Here is a 3,499-nt window from a genome sequence, read left to right as displayed (position 1 = left end):
ATGTAATAGAATTGAATCGAATCGGATCTACTACCTCCCGAATCGTGATCGAATCGGATCGTGAGGGCAATGCCTGTCTTTGTGCACTACTGGTGTTGGTGGGTGGGCAACCTTTTGCACCATGTTGCTAGGCAATGTTACCAACAGACGTTGTTAGAGCACTTTATCACTGATATTGGGCAATGCCGTTTTATCAAGCCAACATTTTTCATCAGCAGACAATTTGCACAATCATCCTATGCCAAAATGATGAAACTATCATGTTGGTCCTCTGCTTTTACACTAATGGTTAGGGAGTAGTTCTGGTGATAGAGGGCTTGCAGTTTCAAATCCCATTTTATAGTAGTTTGAAAAATGGGGGGTCCCTCCCACACCCTCATTGATAGTTGAAGTGGAGCAAGGCTCTACCACTCTCACATTGGCCCAGATAAAGTGTTTTTTTGTTGCTTATTTTTATTTTTATTTTACTCAGTCATGATACAGTATGTATACATCTCAGCTTGGACAAAACAAAGTGAGACAAAACAAAACAAAGGGGTCAGTTGTCCCGAGGCCCAGGTAGAGAGGGGGCCCAGAATGGGGTCCTCATTAAATTGCATGTATTCAGTCAGGCGGAACCTTTCAGATGACTTTGCCTCGGGCCTGGCCAAAGCTGTCAGCGGCCCTGGATTTATTGTAGATACAACGAGGAAACATCTGGACTGTTTTCAGGTGCACTGTCGTCACTCCACTTTCATGTGTTCCAAGTGTCACGTAGGCAGCAGGTAAACAACTAGGGGTGTAAACAGCCTCCATGACGATGCGATGCGGTATCGATTTCTTAAAGCAGGGATTCGATTATTTTCTATACTTAAAGATGTCCTCTCATCGTTATTTCAGTAGTACTGCTGTGTTCCCCATTGTTATTGAATGCTTTATGTGTTGGTCCTGTTTAAAAAAAACGTTCTGGTTGCTTTGTTTCAAGCCGTTTCTGCAAGCTAGCAAGGTGGCTTGTGGACGAGAGGGCGTTCCGGGTTTCTCGTGGATATCCGTCTCTGATTGGCTCCCTCCTCCTGCTCTGCAGAGAGAAATAATGGGTTATAGACTCGCCAATTCCCCGGGTGGTACTGCACTATAGGGGCGCCAACGGAGGCGTGCAGGCTCCATTCAGGGCTGTGCCCTTTCGACAGCGACCCCTAGGCGAACTGCAGGCATGGATCGACCAGAGTGGGGATGCTGTGTAAACTGGCTTTGTGCTCTGTGTGTATCTGAGAGTAGCAACCAGCTGATAGCTAAGCTAAGCTAGGTTTCTGGTCACCAGGCGTTGTTTGTTTTGAAAACAAGCAGAAAAAAATGACTCGACATGTTTTTAGAAAAATGGGTCGACATAAACCTTTGTGGGCAACGCCTTCTTTCGATGTGACGCAACAAAGAAAGGCTTTCGTGATTTGCTCATGACTCTGCATTGTTTATGTTAATTGGGAAACACCGGGAAACACAGCCAGGCGAGGTGACGCACCGTTATGAAGCCTTGCATGTGAGTTTAACTTGGGGTGACCGTCCGATTTTCAAAAGGGAGTGAGTAAAACTGTTTTTTATCGGAAGTTGGCCTTTCTACGTCTATTATATTATGGAGATAGGGTTTTGGACAGGGGCCAGCGACTCTATTATTTTCTATAAGTCAAGTCAAGTCAAGTCATTTAAGTCAACTTTTATTGACACTTTCTTCATATGTACAAGACATACAAGGAAATGAAATTACGTTTTCTCTCTATACCATGCCAAGACATAGACATACACAGGACTGACATTTTACAGACTGACATAAAGTGCAATACAGGACAGGTAACAGTGATGAACTGGTAATAAAAAAGTGATAAATAATAAATACAAATGAACATTTAACATTGAACATTTAACATGTGAAGTGAAAGTGAAGTGAGAGCCCATTCGGAAACTCCAACTCCCATTGAAAAGTGAAAAAGTGAAAACCCATTGGGAAACTCCAACTCCCATTGTCATTGTGACACAGCACTCCACAGCACACAAGTGAACACTGCACACTGCACACAACGAAATAGCATTTATGCCTCACCCGTGCAAGGGGGCAGCCCTCAGTGGCGCCCCATGGGGAGCAGTGCGGTGGGACGGTACCATGCTCAGGGTACCTCAGTCATGGAGGAGGATGAGGGAGAGCACTGGTTGATTACTCCCCCCACCAACCTGGCGGGTCGGGAGTCAAACCGGCAACCTCTGGGATGCAAGTCTGACGCCCTAACCGCTCACCCATGACTGCCCGTGTAGACAGAAAGATCAGATAAATATAGAATGTAGACATTACAATAATAAGACAATAATAACAGTGACAGTAGCAATAGTAACAGTAATACTAATAATAATAGTTATATACAAAAGTAGTATACATACATAGTATACATAGCATACTTAAGAGTGCCCCACGATGCGAAACAATTCAATCGTCGGCCATAGGGTCGATGGATTGATACATTTCGATTATTATTTACACCCCTATAAACAACGCTGCCCACATCCTTTCCTCAAGGACTTGCCATCAGTGTCCTGAAGATGAGAGATACACACTATCATAGGCGCTGTTGTGTTTGGAGGAGAGGTGTGCCTCTGGCAGATAAATAAAGAGTAAGATGAGCCTAAACTCAACAGGTTTCTGATCCACACACACAGACACACACATACTCTCTCTCTCTCTCTCTCTCTCTCTCTCTCTCTCTCTCTCTCTCTCTCTCTCTCTCTCTCTCTCTCTCTCTCTCTCTCTCTCTCTCTCAACCACAGACACACACACACACACACACACACACACACACACACACACACACACACACACACACACACACATCGAGAGAGAGCTCTTTCCCCCTGGGTCAGCTTCTGTTTCCAACCACGCCATTCTGCTCTTCTCATCGTCGTGTCCCTCTCCTCTTCTCTTCAGCAGAAGTACGTAGATCAAACTCCAACTCTCAAACCTTTGGCTCTGACATTACTGAGGAGAGAAGGTGGGGCTCTGAGAACGGCAAAAAGGGACAAGGTGGAAAAAGAGATGAATGGAACGGACAGACAAAGGAGAAAAGAGGGAGAGAAAGAAAGGAGACAGTAAGAGTTTAAACGAGTTTAGTGTCCTTTCTTCCTTGTGGCGCTGTCTGTACTGTAAGTGCAGTTTCAGAAACATTTGATACGTACGTTGGCCTTTTAGGCATATGTCAGTGTGACTTGACCACTCAAAGTTTTAAAAAGAGAAGACTGTGTGTGTGTGTGTGTGTGTGTGTGTGTGTGTGTGTGTGTGTGTGTGTGTGTGTGTGTGTGTGTGTGTGTGTGTGTGTGTGTGTGTGTGTGTGTGTGCGCGTGTGTGTGTGTATGTTAGTGGTGTGCATTGGCCCTCATGATTCGATTCGATTACGATTCGGGAGGTAGTGATTCGATTTGGTTCAATTCAATTCTACGATGCATTGCAATGCATTACATTTCTACTGAAAGCAAAGCAAAT

This window comes from Engraulis encrasicolus, chromosome 5 (genome assembly GCF_034702125.1).
Source record: "Engraulis encrasicolus isolate BLACKSEA-1 chromosome 5, IST_EnEncr_1.0, whole genome shotgun sequence".
NCBI lineage: Eukaryota > Metazoa > Chordata > Actinopteri > Clupeiformes > Engraulidae > Engraulis > Engraulis encrasicolus.
This window is presented reverse-complemented; position numbering follows the sequence as displayed.